The sequence below is a fragment of the Macrobrachium rosenbergii genome, chromosome 48 (assembly GCF_040412425.1).
Source record: "Macrobrachium rosenbergii isolate ZJJX-2024 chromosome 48, ASM4041242v1, whole genome shotgun sequence".
Taxonomy (NCBI): Eukaryota; Metazoa; Arthropoda; class Malacostraca; order Decapoda; family Palaemonidae; genus Macrobrachium; species Macrobrachium rosenbergii.
The window spans coordinates 38,111,896-38,129,055 of NC_089788.1; the positions used below are offsets into that span (position 1 = coordinate 38,111,896).

Genomic DNA, 17,160 nt, shown 5'->3' on the forward strand with positions numbered 1-17,160 from the left:
TTTTCAGCGTCGATCTCCAGTTAACGGACCTGATCTCCAGTTAACGGTGCCGTTATGCAGGGTCTTTGGCGCTATTATCGTCGATTTTCAGTTAGTAGCACTTGACTGGGGACGGAACCCCCCACCGTTAACCAGGGACTGACTGTACTAATGGGATGGGTGCAACATTGCCGACATTGCACACTACATGGGGTTGTGCATATTCATGGGGATATGTCATTTGTTTTGAGATAAAAATTACTGGTCACCATATCCCTGTGTCCCACTGACTGCACAGCAAATTATGACATATAATCGGTACAGGCAGTCCCCAGTTATCGGTGGGGGTTCCATTCTGACGGTGTGACAACAACCAAAAATCGCTGATAACCATGAGTTTCGCGCCTCTGTTAGGTGGTGCCAAAAATTGGCCAATTTTTGTTGCTAGACAAGTGCCATAAAACCAGATCATCAATAACCAAGGACTGCCTCTATAGGCAAATTGACAAATATTTCCATTTCTTCAATCAAGAGGAGTGCAAAAGGGCAATAGGGATAAGCTTGCACTGTTCCAGACCATCATGGAATATGTGCAGGAAAAGTGCTGGGGGTTGTATTCACAATTGGAAAATCTTTCCTTGGATGAGGGCTTACTTCCTTTACTTACAAAGGATGATTATTGCTAAAAGTTTATAACCCAAAGAAATCTGACAAGTATGGTACGTATCAAATTTTATTTTTTTGTAAGGCTGAAAGGGATACATACTGGACTTTCACACTTATCACGGCGTGTTGCACACACACACTCCGTTATACTGTGTCTGGACTTCTGGCACCATATCTGAATAAAGAATGCCATGTCTTCATGGGCAATTTTCATAATTCTGTCGCCCTGTCTGAGGAACTTTTGGAGCACGGCATACACACTACTGGCACTTTGCTACTGACAACAGCAGCGCCAAAGCCACTGAAAGCACTTGCACGTTCCAAGGTGCCCTGAAACAATGGATTACCACCATAAAGGAAGTACCTTCATGATGTGTTGGCAGGACACTTCGCTCGTCAGTATAATCACAAATGCTGGTGGTGTGGAAGTAGAGGGGTACATGCATCATAAGTGAGTACGGAAGCAGGGCAATCAACCACCTTGCATCGTCCATGTGTAATATGATGGTACATCAAGTACATGAGAGGAGTTGATCGATTTGATCAGACCAAATACTACTGTACAGCTTCACCCGGAGGAGTACCAGGTGGACAAATAAGTTGTTATTATTAGTTATTAAAGTAATTGTACTTCATTGAAAACTACAAAGACAACTGAATAAACCATCAAAAAAGTTGTTACAAATGGTTTTGATGCATGCACCAGAGCCAGCAAAAACAAACAGCCTACCTGCCGGTTTGTTTCCTGTGTTCCCCGATAGTGGGCGGGGTGTGTCACCTACACAAAACAAACAGTAGAAGTGCTACTGCAAATTTTTAAAAATGTTGTCGGGCAAGGTAGAAACGTTAGCTATGTAATTACTTGGTAAGTTACTTACCGGTATATGAAATGGAAATTTTGCTCTCTATTACACCCCATTACATGATCCTGCTTTGATACATATACAACATCTTTACATTCTGGAAATGTAAAGATATTATCTGGAAAAATAGCAGAGGAGACTTCAGTGAATTTTTTAACAGACTAAATTCACTAGTCCTAACCATTAAATTTAAAACAGAATGGGAAAAAGATGGTAAATTTCCTTTCCTAGATTTATTCATCATAAGAGAACAGAATAAATATGCCTTCACAGTATATGGGAAGCCTACTTTAGCTGTTTCCAATATTCCCTTCACAAGTTATGATGTCCCTGTAAGGATCATGGTTGGCTGCAATCTATTTCTCAGAGGGCTTAGGATATGCTTGTACAGTCACCAAACAAAAGAATTTAATACCATCTGTAAACAACTAATGCAACTGCTCCATCCAGAAGGTATCTGGAAGGGTATCAACAAAACAAACAAAATATACTACAAAGGTTCCACAAGTAAACAGCATTACATTTTAACAACAAAATACTGTAAAGCTTCGTTACATTGAGAACATCTAAAAACTTTTATATTATCCAAAATCCACTGAGAGTTACCTCATTATTGTATATTTAAATAAAAAAGGGATTTTGACAAAGGAAAAATCTATTTCTGGAGAGGGGACTGTGTCACCCGGTGAAAAAGTCCATTCAGCACTTATTTCTAGGTAATTCCGTTGCTAGATATCAGAGAAAGCTAAATGAAATGCTGGAGTTACTACCCCCAGAGCGAGCTCCATCAGATGGAGTCGTGTATGGAAAAGGGTGAACTATAAAAACACGGAACCTTATCCTATAGAGATCCCAAAGTCAAAAGTCCCACAGAGAGGTGCCGTTACAAACCCATGCACCACTCGCGGACAGTACACAAATCACCGCTAGCCGCATTCCATGAAAGCAACACCCCACCAGAATGATGTTTACTATGGGGGGGACACGACACATGACAGAGGTGGGTCACCGGGTGACACGGTCCCCTCTCCAGAAATAGATTTTCCTTTGTCAAAATCCCTTTTCTGGATCGGGTCCCTTGTCAGCCGGTGAAAAAATTAACAGAGAAATAAATATCATTCTTAAACTGCAAGAGATAACAAAATGTAAGGGAACAGAAGACCAAAGGTCCACCAAAAATTTTAATTGCTAGCAATAATAACAAATAATGTACAAATGAAACTGATGGGAGCTTAAAATTAACATGACAATATAAAAAATATACTTAAACAAAATAACTATACAAAATTGAAAACATTGTAACATAAATGTGTCAAATAGACAAATATACAGATAACACGGTCAGGTGAGAAAGTCAAGGCATGCCTGACTGAAATGACTGTAAGGGGATAACTGAGGCAGTGGAGGAAGAATTGACTAGGAATCAGAAAGGGTACCAGAGGGAGGGACAACGTTCCCTGCCGCGACTGCTGAGAATTTAAGAGCTTCTAAGGATTTCAAATAGTGACGTTTGAAAACCAAGGGTGACTTCCAACCAGTGTATTTGGTAAGATCCATGAAATTCTTGTAATGGAAGTAGTTAATGGAGGTGGCCACAGCTCTAATATCATGAACTCTTGGGACTGAGTCAGGATTAGCCTGCTTGATAAAGTAAAGGATTTGTTGTCTAATAGCAGACATAGAGATATTTACCCCCCCCCCTTCCCTGATAAAGAGAGGCCCAGATGAGATGTGAGAGGACCTGTCTAAATAAGCCCTCAATGTATGAACTGGACACATGGACAGGTCTTGAGGCAGGGGAGAATTTTCCAAGGCGACCACCTATTCTATGGATCTTCATTTTTGGCTAGGAATTTAGGGTGAGGAATCAGCAAAACCTCCCCTGATGGAAGGAAGTCGACATGGTTGGGTTCCCTAGAGAGTGCAGACAGCTCTGAAATTCTAGCACCCGAAGCTAGGCTAACTAAGAACAACGTTTTCCTCAATAAGGAAAGGTAGGGACAAGACTGATTATCGATATCTGAGGCTAACTTCAACACGTCATTCAAAAACCAGGAAACCGTATGTGGACGGATTACTGGTCTCAGTCGTGCACAGGCCTTAGGGATGGTAGAAAAGTAAGGATCTGTGAGGTCAATTTTGAAACCATACAAAAATACTTTTCGTAAAGCCGACTTGACTGTAGTAACAGTACTAGAGGCTAAACCCTTCTCAAACAGTGATCTAAAAAAGGAGATTGCCAAATTTATGGTCATCACTGTAGCCTCAGATTCTTTCAAAAAGAATGCTAGCTTCTTAATTGCTGAGTCGTACTGACGAAGAGTGGAGACCCGCTTATCTGATTCCAAGAACATGGTATAGTGCAGCAGATAATTGCATATTTCATAAGAATCGTTCAGATAGTGAAACAAGCATGAAATTTTGCACAAGTGCTCTTTAAAGTTCCCTCTATCAGAAAAGGGCGCTGGCCACGCAAAAAATTTAATATGGCGGCCAAATTCCAAGACGGCCAGTATCGACAGATTTTGGCTAATTTTTCACTAGAATGGCATGTATTTGCTTCTAGCAATATGGTAAAGCTCTTCCATACTATTTCTTGTGAATATTATGTTTCTGTAGCTTCCCAGTACAGTTTACCTTTAAATATGGGGGCTATATGGCTGCCAAGAAAAGGTAGAAACAATAATTATAATGAGAAATAATGCCCGTTCAACAATTATCGTTTTAAGCATGGATCTTGGTTTCTGTGGTTTTAGATCCTAATGAGGCCATCTCTTTCGAATAACTCATCAATTTTGAAGGAAAATTAATAAATGTAAAAGAGTGTATGTCTGCACACAACCAGGGCACACTGGTGACATCACTGCTGTGTAACTCAGCATGGGGTTCAGTGCCAGCTAATCCAGCTTTACTAATCCTGTAGTCTTAGACTAGTAGTTGTAGTATAGTTTAGTTTAGTGTCCCAAATGCTTTCTAACAGCCCCAGACCAGCTATAGTTAGATAGCCGCACCTGAATAGACAGGATGTGCCAGCAGGGGAGAGCCGAGCCAAGGGTATGGGGGCTGTACATGATGGTTCATGTACTTACCCGGATGGTGTACAGATCACACGGGACTTAAATGGCACTGGATGAATGATCGGGCTAGGTGTAGGGAGACCGAACCTAGTTGAATCCCATACAGGAATGTGTGCTTTGTTTAAGGTGGTAAAGGATAACCCCTCGGCCTTAATCAAAAGTGAAATCATGGCAGAATGTGATGCCAATCCAATATTGAGCAGTAGAAAAACAAACTGGAGTTTGTGTTGTCTTTGTCAGAAGGACAAAAGAGGTGAGCACTTGACATCACCTCCAAGTCATCATGTCCTAGACCATGATGGGTACACAATGCTGGCAAGGAACATTCCCATGTTCAGTGAAATTAATGAAATGCCACTGATAATGGATCCAGCAAGGCTGGATGAAGGTGATGGCATAGAGGCCACTCTCAGGAAAAATGCAGCAAAATACCATGTGAACTGTCACTTGTTGTTTAACAACACTAAACTGGACCGTGCAAGAAAGCGACAATCCAATGACCAGACCAGCAACACTGAGACTAGTCGTGCAAAACTGCGCCGAACCAGTCATGACAATGAAGTTTGCATTTTCTGTGAAAGTGGCACCTGCATCTGATCTCAGACAGGCTAGTACTAAGGGCCTTGACTTGAAATTGCGTGAATGTGCAGAGATACTTAGTGATGGCAAGCTCCTTGCTAAGTTGACTGGTGGGGATGTCATTGCACAGGAGTTTAAGTATCACCATGCCTGTCTTTGTGCCCTCTACAACAGAAAAAGGTCCTACCTGAGGAGCCTTCAGAAAGACCAAGGTAGCACTGAGTCAGAATCAGATGTGTATCCACTAGTTCTGTCAGAACTGATGACATACATTGTTGAAAACAACCTTTGTTCAGATGATCCAGTCACATTTCGGCTGGCAGATATTTGCCACCTCTACCAACAACGTCTGGAACAATTAGGTGTAGAGTCACCAAGTGTAAATTCCACGAGACTCAAAGACAAACTTCTGGCAGAAATTCCAGAACTTGAGGCTCATAAATCTGGCAGAGATGTATTACTTGCATTTCAAAGGATGTGGGAAAAGCACTTGCTCAATCATCTGATCTTTCAGAGGCAGTTATCATTGCTAAAGCAGCAAATATTCTCAGAAAGTCTATACTTGATCATCAGTCACGGTTTGATGGCACATTTTCTGAGGCTTGTGTACGAAATTCTGTGCCTCCTCTCCTGCTCCAGTTTGTAGGGATGGTTGAGCATGGGGCTGACATCAAGTCACAGTTACGATTTGGAGCATCAAAGTCAGACCAGGCCATTGCACAGCTCATGCAGTTCAACTGCTACTCCCGATACAAAGAGGGAGCAACAACTCATAGACACTCCAAAGACAGAGAAACACCATTCCCAGTCTACATGGGACTCTCAGTCTATGCCAAAACCAGGAATAGAAACCTGGTTGAAATGCTACATCAGTATGGCCTCAGTATCTCTTATGACAGAGTACTGGAGGTCTCTGCACAGTTAGGAGACTCTGATTGACCCTAGCCGCCTCAGATAAGACTGCGTCAACTTCTTCTTGTGGGAAAAGATTAGCTCCCCAGATCGAACTCTTCAGAAGCTTATTTGGTTCATGCCGAACTGTGGCTGCTGAAAAGATATGCTTCCGGCAGGCCAGTCGGGCAGTCATAAAGTCAAACAGGTCTTGTTGAAAACTCGCCAAGAGAGATTTCGTCAAGACCTGGAACAAAGAATCTTCCCTATAGACCAAAGAAGTTGCTTCTGCTAAAGACAAAGAGTTCAAAGACCTGGCGAGCCTATCCTTAGTATCAGCCTCTCGCTTCGTATAATTCGGATCTAGGAGCTGCTCACTGAACAGATCAGAAGCGTAGTCTGGGTCAAGCTGTCATCAACGATTAGGGCTCCCTTCCAGAATTCGTGCTCCGGAAAGACGAGAGATGTCGGTCCGTCTCCTGAGATGAGGGAGGGGTTTACCTTCAAAGCAAGCCTGACTAGTCAGAGAGGCTACTTTCAGTGCAAGGGGGAAGGAGAACGATCACTGAGAGTGGAACATATGAACACCCTTGGCTGGTGTAAGCTTAGTGTTCTCTGCCTGCCACCTGTAAGAGTCCTCATCAAAGACGTCTGGGCTTGGTCCCTAGGATAGATAACGATCTCCTTAGGGACTTTACTGACCTGTTCCAAACCTCTCCTTCAGTCTGGCGAAACCTGTGTAGGGGATGTCAGGTCCGGAGGATAGAACTCCAACTCTTCCAGCCTCCTCATGCCCAAACCCTCTATGGTAAGAGTACCTTCGTACTCGGGAGCATAAAGGGCCAGACGCCAAGGATTCCCCAGATCGAAGGGAGGGAGAGTGGAAGGGTCAGGAACAGAATGAGACCTAGAACGAGATCCTTGGATGAATTCCTCTTGTGATTCCACCTTCTCCGAAAGAGACTGAAAAGAATTAGCAAGACCAGACAGCTTGCTGTCTACCCTCGCGTCGATCCTCTCAAATTTCGCGTCGATTCTCTCAAGGAATTGCTCAAAGAAAGGAATCGTATCCAAAGAAGGAGGAGGGGGAACCACTTGACGCGACTGAGACTCCGCTTGTGACCCGGAGGGGGAGGCTGTACTTGTTGACGGAACGGGGCTCGCCGCCCGTGCCGCCGCCGGAGGGACCCCAGATCAACCTGCCGGAGTAGGTAAGGTTTTCTTCCTGATGGACTTCACCTTCGGGACAATAGATCCAGACATGCCCGTAAGGTATGAAGATTTAGAGAAGCCTTTAAAAGAAGAAACGGAGGAAGAAGGAGAGCTAACAGGAAGGTCCTGCCTCACTTACCCCCTTACCTGCTTGATGCCCCCGGACAATGCTCGAGATCTGGGCGCCGAGGTCAAGGTCCGCCGTGTCTTCCAAACGCCACCGGCTTCAGGGCCGAACCGCCTGAGAGGCTCCGTCATCTCTCCCAATCCCGGCAATCAACGGAGCAGCAACATCGCCGCAGACTGAAGCTGTGATCCAAGCGCCGGGAAAAAGGACATTGCAAATGTCCTTCGAGAGTATATAGGATTGCCAGCTCCTACGTTGCGTCCAAACCCAGACTTTAAGGGCCTGAAGCGAAGCATCACGAGACTTGCGGTCAGCCTGCCGGAAGAAAAACATTATTGCGGTTTACCGAAGGCGGGGGAAATCGGTAATACGTAAAAATACAGTTGGCTGCAAGGAAGGATGTATGACAACCTACCGAATCATCGATAGCCTGTCAGAAGAGCGTAGCAAACATCACATCCGGGCTGTGGTGCCAAATAATTGATCTCCCTACGGGACCGCAGACATCCGGAGTGGGACCGACAAACTTCGTGGGTCGCTGGTTTGATGGAGGGCCGCGGAGCACTCTGTTTCAGCGCATCACCTGTAAAAGTGCTGAGATTGCGAGTACACCGTAGCAGCCGGAGAGTGTGCCAGAGCAACAGTAGTATATAAAGCCGTGAAACTAGCCGAAAGATCCGGGAGGTAACCGATTAAAATAAAATCTCATACAAAACATAATAAAATAAATATACCGGAACTAACCGGAGCAATATGCCTTAAAAGTAAGTGACGGATACAAAATAAAATGGGAAGGTTAAAACTGTCCGAGTAAGCGCATTCCCGGCAACTAAGAATGAAATGAAATCCGCTATAATGAAGACCGGTAAACGCTAGAACCGCCGGAGCGGGAAGCAAGGAATGCGCCTCGATAGCAGACAGCAGTTAGCTAAAGGCAGGGAACGCTGTTGTCCGACACGGCGACAGTCAGGTGGAAAGCACTAACTGGCCACGAGAATAGGATCAAACCGAGGTCGCCAATTAAACGACACGCCAGAGATGACGACGGAGGGGGAGGGATGAAAACCAGAGGAAGAACCGCAAAGGAGCGACCAGAGTGGGAATGCACAATCCGGGCGCCCGGTCCTCAGCGTCCACTGCTGACTGAGACGCTACCCAGCAAGCGTGAGAGAAGCAGGAGAGGAAGAGGAACAACCTCCCTGGTTATGGGGGGGAGGGGGGAAAGGAGGCAAAGAAGGCCAAAGATGGTGGACGGGAGAGGGGGAAGCTCTCCCGGCCACCAGTAGTCCCAGGAGGGGGTATATGCTGGTAAAGTCAGAGACCGTACCAAGGAAAGGCCAAACAATGCAGAGGAAGGGGACAGGCTATAGGTTGTATGAAAGAATACCCTAAGCTCTTGGATAAGTTAACAAGACTGGAAAACGAACTGGTTAGGGAGAGAGCACTGGGAGGGGGAAGGGGAAAGGGTCGACATAACCAAATAACTGGAAACTAACCTTAAGAAATGACCAAACTAGGTAGGGCGTGGATGTCCTCGCTATCCCAGCTTAACCAAGAGGCTTGATTAGCCCAAGCGAAAGCCAAACAGGAGAGGAAGTTACACGAGATCCCTCGCTATTTCAGCTTAAACGAGAGGGGCTTAATAGCTCATGCTAGTGCTTCTAAACAGGGGAAGGAAAACATAAGATGAAAAGACCTCTAGTCAAAAACTTACGATATTTGAGGAGAGGCGGCATGTGAACGAATGAATGATCGACCACCTCCCCCTTTTTTCATGGAAAAAAGGGGGGGCAATAGCCTAACGCCCCAAAAAAGGTAATACTAAAGCTAACAACCAACCCATGATAAATGGATAAAATAATCAACAAAACTAATATAAGAGGAGGACCATACCCAACCCGATGTGGACGTGAAGGGAAATGGCCGCCTCCTAACAAAAGAAATATCCATAATAATCAACCAATATCAAAATGCATCCGAACATAAGGGTAAAGATTAAACAAAATCTTTAAACAGTACCAACGTAAATAAAATTCCAGAAGTTAAGAGAAGTGAAGGCAAAATAAGTGTATGTTAAGGAAATGATAAGAGGCGAATAGGCCCGAGGGGGTAGCCCGAAGCCTAAACACCAGCCTTCACTCTCGAAGCAAAGGATTCAAAAGTCAATCAATCAAAATCTTCAATTAGACCTCATGAAAAGGAAAATATCCTAAATACGAAGAGGAAACAGTGAGAAAGAGATCAAAAAAACAGGGCGACCTTAAGTTCACGAACCACACAGGAGGCCAGGGTGGAGTCAGCGAGAGATCGAGACGGCGTTATAAATCCCCTTAATTACTAAACTAAAGGGAAATAAGGAGCCTCAATCGCCTCAAATAAAAAACGAAACACTGGTACTCAACCTAGATGAAGAAAGACCTTGTGAGGATGCAAAAGCACAAGATAAAAAGCACAACGAAAATACGTGTGGACCATAGGTGTGCTTGCTGAAATGGAGTGCGTTACGGGTGGCTTGAGTACTGTCCACAAGTGGTATGGTTGTAACGCACTCTCTTGTGGGACTTTTGACTTTGGATCTCTATAGGATAAGGTTCCGTGTTTTTGTAGTTCACCCTTTCCCATATTAATGACTCCATCTAATGGAGCTCGCTCTGGGGTAGTAACTCCAGCATTTCATTTAGCTTTCTCTGGCATCTAGCAACGGCTACCTAGAAATAAGTGCTGAATGGACTTTTTCACCATTGACACGGGACCCGATCCAGAAATTATATTTATGAAAAGCATGCAGATAACAAATATCAGAAAAACTAAAACATACTGGCAATGTGAACACTTTTATGAAGGTTGTTGGGCCAGAATACATACAACTTTTTAATTGTAATTGAACCAGAAGTCATTCTTTCAACTGATCCCATAATCACCTGTAGCAAGCGGTGCAAGCTGCTAATACTCGGAAGGCAGTTTCTTCCACGAAGAGCGAGGTTATGAGAACAGCCACAGTGTCTACTCGTGAAGTGATAGCTAATGGTGTACAAAATCTTGATGAAGAAGCACATTCACAGTTGCAAACTATTTCTGGACTTGCACGTAACATACGTAACTGGAGGCAACATTCCTTAGGGTTCAGTCCTTCCAACTTAGATCAGGATTTGAAATTCCTTCACGGTGAAGTACTTGGAAAATGGTTCTTGTTTTGGCCTTCGAGTAGTGGTATTAACTAATTCAGACAGAATTTTAGTTTTTCTTCAGAAAAAGGCCTGATGATTCAGAAAGTTCTAGAAATTGGGCCTGTGATGGAACTTTCAAAGTGTCGCCTAGTTTGTGGTGTCAGTTAATAACTCTACATGTAATCATACGAGGATCATGTGTGCCAAGGCTATGTGCATTACTTCCTGACAAAAAAGAATCATATGATCGTCTTTTCTTCTATTCAAACAGAGGAGGAATAGCAGCCGGCAACTTGTCTCATGGATTTTGGAACAAGCTTCCATAAGTCCTTTGTTTCCCATTTTCCTCATTCTGAAATTTCTGGCTGTGTTTTTCATCTTGGGCAATTTATTTGGCGAAAGATCTGTGCACTTGGTGAAAGTCATAGGTACAACACAGATGACAGTTTCCAGGTCAAAATAAAGTGCTTTTGTGCTTTAGCATTTTTGCCCATTGAGGACGTTGTCAATGGTTTTTTAGATTTATCTGATGATGAAGACATCCCTACTGAATTCATAGTTTATTTTGAGACAACATATATTGGAACAGTGAGGGGACGGGGTCATCGCCAAAGAAGAGAAACCCCACAGTTTCCGATTGAACTTTGGGAATGTACGAATGAGTTCTCTAAATGACTTATCAAGATCAAACAATGGTAGAAGGTTTTACAATGCATTGTAATCCTCATTAACATCAACCCATCCTAATTCTTGAAACTGTGTAACTTTTAAAAGGAGGAAGGATTATGCTAAATAAAAATGGCACATATTCAATGTATGACCGAACCAAAGAAGAGTTATCAAGTTATTGACAAGATTGAAAATCTAGTTGAAAATTATGAGCATGAAAAACACTAGGATTTTTCTAAGGCTATTGGTCGCAATTCTTGAAATAAATGCTCTTGGAATATTTTTATAAATAAAGTTTTTAATACGATTGCCATTATTTATTCTTATTTGTGAAAAAATGTGAAAAAAACTATTCATTTATTCATTCTTTAACCTTTTTATATCAATTTTATATAAATCTAATTGTCTTACCTCTATGATGGTGGAATTTTCCATGGTGGAATTTTCTGTGGTGGAATTTACCTACAGTGGAATTTTCCATGGTGGAATTTTCCGTGGGGGAATTTTCCGTGGGGGAATTTACCTAGAACCACTGAGTGACAATACCACTACTGCCAGAAGTGCATCAGAATACCTTAAGACCATGATGAGAGAGTTCACTGGACAAAAAGATTCCTGTATGTATCCAAGTTGTGCGATGACTTGTGGAAAAGATGGAGAGGGAGTATTTAACAACATTAAGAGAGACCCATCGAGTAGGAATGAGCGCGCCACATGGCTCTGGCTCCAGGATAGGGAAGTAGTCCTCATTCATGAAGAGGGGTAAAGGGACCAGTGACTGAGCCACACATAAGTGAGACAAGGCCCTGCAGAGTGGGCTGCTCTAAGAATGGTTCACAGCCAGCTCCGGAGAGGATCTGTAATTGAGTTTACACCCTTTAGAGCTGTGGTAGGAGGTGGTACTTTTCAATCCCGCGACAGAAGATTCCCTCAGTCACACCCACCCGAGCAAAAGGACTGCTCAAATAGCTAGTCAAAAAGGCATTGATAAGAACAGGACTATTGTAAATAACGTAAAGAAAGAAGGTTTGTATTGCAGGCTCAAATGCACATTTCACCATCTGAAGCTAAAGGAAAGTTTGAGAAGAAAATAACAGAGTACTTTTGTAAGGTTTATATAACTTTCAATAAAATATACAAAACACCACTATATTTACAAAACATCATCAATCATAAAAATTAGTAACAAAAGTATCAAAATATTAATGTATTCTTAATGCAAAGTTTTCATGTGCCATAAAATAGTTAAGACCTTCCACTTCTGTTTGAGACATTTTCCAGTCACCTACTCTACTGATAGATCGAATATCTTGACAAAAATGTATCAAGTGTGCAATGGTTTCACCACTCAATGGAAGATAATAATCTTCACTAGGTCTCTCTGCTGCAATAATAACATCTTTCACTCTTTTAAGGTGAGGTGCCAACCGTCCAATGTATAAATCACTGATTCGTATCATGGAGCTGGATCCTAGCGTTAAAACTAGTGTAAAAGCCTGCAAAAATGGCACACCTAGAATAATTTGATACAGGGTCTCTTCATCAAAGTATTTCAAACCAAAGAACTGCAATTTCAAAAGTTTTGAAAATTCAGGAATTACGGCATCTGCTTTGTGTTTATCATATTTATAAGCAGCCTCCAACTTAGCCAGATAGTAATAAACTATAAACTTATTGCCATCCCAATATTTCGTTTCATACCTCTTATCCTTTGTCAACCCTTAAAATGAAAGTATACCTTTTATTTTTCTCTCTGCAATATTTTCCATGCTACTGGTATCAAAGGTCTCATCAGTCTCGCCAGTAAGTGCCGGGCATGTTATAGACAGATACTTCAATGAACGACACAGTTTGGCAAGTTCACACATATTTCCAAGAGATAAACTCAAGAAATTCAACATCCAATGAAACCAGGTTACTGAGGTAAGGAAGAATACTATCGTTATAAGCCTTGAATCGCATGGAGTAATAGTCAAGTGTTTTAAATTAGAAACAATTCTTGCAATGCAGATGGCTCTATGACAACATTTGCTATGAAAATTACCTCTCTACATAAGGTAGTTTCACCCTGCTTAGTCGTTTTGGATCTACAGCAACAAGTTGATGGCCTCCAGCTGTACCATCAAACTTTTTAAGCTTTAACATCAGTGGCTTTGATGGTCTTGATTCATTTAACTTACACAAAACATTATAAAGACAAAACACCACCACTTCTTCTAAATATACCAATTGGCCAAGTATCTCTATCATTTCTTCAACCATGATGGCCTCTTCACTTAAATCCCAGTAATAATTAGGAAGTAGCAGCCTTCTCAAATGGTAACAACCTACTGGGGTCCCTTCAAATTTGCTGTGACATTCCCCACGATTACCATAGAGACCACATAATGACTCAATAAAATCTGCCTCCTTAAACAGTCTCTTACCTTTCGTTGTTAAGGCATTTACAAATTCACCTGCTGCTGCTTCAATGACACAATATCTTTGCAAATCAAACATCTCCCCACTAAGATCCAGGTACCAAAGGTTAGGACAATGACAGCATATATTCCATAACAATTCTCCACTAGCTAAGTGTCTCATACTAAGACTGGTTAAGGATGAAAATTCAGTCTTAAATGTGAGGACTGCACTTATAAAACCATTGTGATTCACTTCCTCTATTCGAGACATATAATCATCACTCTTATAAAATTCCTTAATGAGTATGAAATTTTTCAACAGCTCCAAGTATCCATCAGTAAATGTATTGATATTGAATACAAATGTTTTATGTGAAAAGAGGAACTTTACCAAGACACGAAATAATACTTGTATTCTGGAAGGATAACTCCATTTTAAACCATGACCCCTTTCATTTTCTTCAACATCAAAATCCTCATCAAAACCATTTATCCTAAAATGCAACTCATTCAATACCTTTAGTAAAAATTAGATACTAAATTCATATGGTATGTTCAATATACCCTAAAAAGACAGTAATGTCTCCACAACGCTACCATTTGTCTAACATTTGATAAGTCTAATTTTTTTCTTTGCACTCAACTGATTTGGAAGTCTCTCCTTAGGAAAAAGTCTGCTTCTGGTTTTCAACTGAATGGAAAGCAGCATCTGTCTTCTCTGTAATATCAAGAACCTGATTGAGGATGTGAAAAACGCTCTTACACAGGCCATTAATGGATAAGTCTACCAGGCTCTTTGGAGTGTTAAATGCCGGCATCTGAAAACAGGAAGTAAAATATCAATCATACTATGGAAAGCAAACAAACAGCACACATGGTATATTTTAAAAAATATTATATCATTAAACATATATATGTACATAATTAATGAAGAAAAATTATAAAAATATTTTGCAAAATGGATGTAAATAGCAAATTAAAAGTAATTTGTCCTAACATACAAACCTGAAGTTGTCTTACATAGGATTTAGCTTGTGATTGTGAGCTGGAATGGCCGTTTAAATTTCAGACAAAGTCATTAACTACTGACGGTAGGGGGGAAGTCCCACCTGCCCACCACACTCCATTTGCCTTCTGGCCCAGGCAACAGAATGAGGGGTGGCTGAGGTGGGTTATAAATGTGGCTCTTCATGTTAGAAAATATAAATTACTTTTTAAAAATCACAATTTTAAAAGTAAATAGTATTTTTCCTAACTATACAAAACCTGGAGGTCCTTTACATTAGGACTACTTTCAGGTGCGTAGGCTGGAACGGCCGTTGAACTTCAAACAAGGTATGGGTTAGGTAATTCACCATCCGGGAGGCGGGAGTACTGCCTGCCCGGATGTAAACATTCCAATTTGCCTTCAGTTTGTGGGTGTATCAGATTGGAGGGTGGCACGAGGTGGGCATAATGGAAGGACTCGGTTTGTCTAGTTAGGAAAATGCAATTTACTTTAAAAATTGTGATTTGTTCCAACACAATATACAAACCCTCAGTCCTTCATCAGAGACTTACTGGCTGAGTGGAGGAATCTGAGGAGTCTCCTGAACTGACTGAAGTTCACCATCTGTCTTCCCCTTCCTGGTCGATGAGGAGGAAGGAAATCATGCGCCTGGACAAACTGATCGGGTTGTAAGAAACGGTGACCAGTTGCTGTGATTCTGGGTCCCTAGCAAAGAGGAAAATGCTGTCTGTGCAAAGTAGGCTAGGAAGAATCTGAGCTGGATGACATAAAGGCAATCATAAGCATTGGGTTTCATCTTAAAGTCATGGTCTCCTTCCCCCTTGCAAGGAGAACGGAAAATAGAATGAGCTCCTGTTGCGTTACCTGCATCGACCGCCGATCCAGCATGTAACGGCACGCTCGCTCCCTGCCAGGATGGGGAGAAAGAAGAGAGTCCAGTCACTCTACATTCATGCTCCCAATCACAACCGTACATCTTAGGTGAGATGCAACCTGTCCTGTTAGAGGAGCTGGGTAAGCTACACAACTTGTTGAGCAGCCACCACAGGACCCAAGGAAAAAGTGTCTGAGGACTTGTGAGCAACATCCTGAAGGTAGAAGGAGGTGAAGAAGTCTGTTGGGACCACACGCCTGCCTTCAGCACCTGCACAACCGACATGTTCTTCCGAATGCGGGGACGGGCCAATGCTGTGGACTTGGTGAGCTCAGACGGCGCATCGGTGTTGTCTTCTCCCGCAGCAGAATACGCCTCCTTATCGCCTCACGATGCCAGAGGGAGACGGTCTTGACACTTCCTTCTTGGTCAAGCCAGTACTAACGAAGAGTCATCGACACCAGTCGGAGACGTCGCATCTCAGATAGCGCAGCACTTCATCAGACACGATAGCATCTAGTCTGGTCTATTACCCACAAAGTCCTTCTAGGAGGGGATCGTGAAGGACTAACCGCGCGCCAGGGACCGGCGATTCTGAGTTCGGCCAAGTAATCTGGGACAAAATCAAGTGTGACTGATCCCCATCCCCTCGAGTTACAACATCGCAGGAAAGTCCGTGTAGTTCGCCAACTCTCTTCGCTGATACCAGGGCCAGCAGGAAGACGGTCTTGAGGGTCAGATCCCTGTCTGACAACTCTCATAAAGGCTCGTATGGTGCATGAGTCAGGCTCCTTAGAACGAGAGTCATCCCACGCAGGAGGCCTGAGATCCCTGGGTGGGCAAGACCTGAAGCTTCTCATTAGTAGAGAAATCTTGAAGGAAGAAGAGATGCCCACCTTTCAGCTGTAAGATTAGGTCGAGCGCGGCGCGTAGCCTTTTACAGCTGAAAAGGCAGCTTCTCGGCGAAGACGAGGAGGTCCGGCGATCTGTTGAATATTAGCCCGACTGGAGAGATACCGCTTCGACGACACCAACCACAGCAGACGGACCACTTTCCCTGGTATACCGCTACAGAGGATCGTCTGAGGTACCCTGCCATCTCTGTTGCTGCGCGACGAAAAGCCCCTCGCCCGCAGAGATGGTGGATAACCTCCAGCCGTGAAGACAGACTGCACTGCCTGGTGGTGCTGTTTCATGTAGGCTGACTACAGCAGGTTGGGCCAACACCGGAGCCCTCGGAGAGAGCTAGCAGTCGATACCAAATGGCCTGTGGCCATTTGGGTGCTACCAGAATCATCCTGAGATTCGGAGTGATCGTCACTCGGCTGATAACTCGGTGAATCAGACAGAACGGAGGAAAGGCATACATGTCGAGGTTGTCCCACGGGTGCTGGAACGATCCTCCGCAGTGGCCCATGGGTCCGGCATGACCGAACAGAAGACCTGGAGTTTTCTGTTGTGCCAGGTGGCGAACAGGTCGATGGCTGGACGCCCCCACGGGTCGAATAGCCATTCCGTCACTTCCGAGTGAAGGGACCAGTCGTCTTAATACTTGATTCTGGCGGCTGGAGCTTTGTCTGCCACAACATTCCTCTGCTCTTGCAATGTATGTGGCTGACAGCTCTACCGAGTGAGCCAAGCAGCC

General features: G+C 43.3%; 1 pseudogene; it reads right to left on the reverse strand.

Annotated features, from left to right (window-relative positions):
* The window catches only part of LOC136831037 (uncharacterized), a 41,221-nt pseudogene that overhangs the window by 14,426 nt on the left and 9,635 nt on the right, over nt 1-17,160 (reverse strand).